This window comes from Penaeus monodon, chromosome 29 (genome assembly GCF_015228065.2).
Source record: "Penaeus monodon isolate SGIC_2016 chromosome 29, NSTDA_Pmon_1, whole genome shotgun sequence".
Lineage (NCBI taxonomy): Eukaryota > Metazoa > Arthropoda > Malacostraca > Decapoda > Penaeidae > Penaeus > Penaeus monodon.
Window position 1 is genome coordinate 31,152,516 of NC_051414.1, and position 434 is coordinate 31,152,949.

Genomic DNA, 434 nt, shown 5'->3' on the forward strand with positions numbered 1-434 from the left:
GTGGTCTACAGTATACCTTACAAAGCATCCTAACAGGCAAACCTACGCATGGTTAAAGAGACCAGACATAACTATAGTCGGAAAGAAATGGACACGCACGCCCTTAAACAATATAACTGTAACTCATCTTAAAATATTCGTGTTATTTGGGTCGAATTAAATGCTCGGGAAATTTCGGCAGTTCATCGTAATACGCACGTTGGCGTTCATTTGTTGCGAAATTGTTTGTCGATATTCAGATGAAAAGGTTAATTGCGCTTCTAGTTTCTCTTTTTTTAACGATTGGCGGTTATCGGTTACTTTTATTTCTTATGTTTTTGTATCTTTCAGGTTTACTTACTTTTATGTGGTTGTGTGTTTTTTAAATATATTTGTTTATCGAGGTTACAGAGATTTTTGTAAAGCATATTCTTACTGTTTTCTATGATTTGATG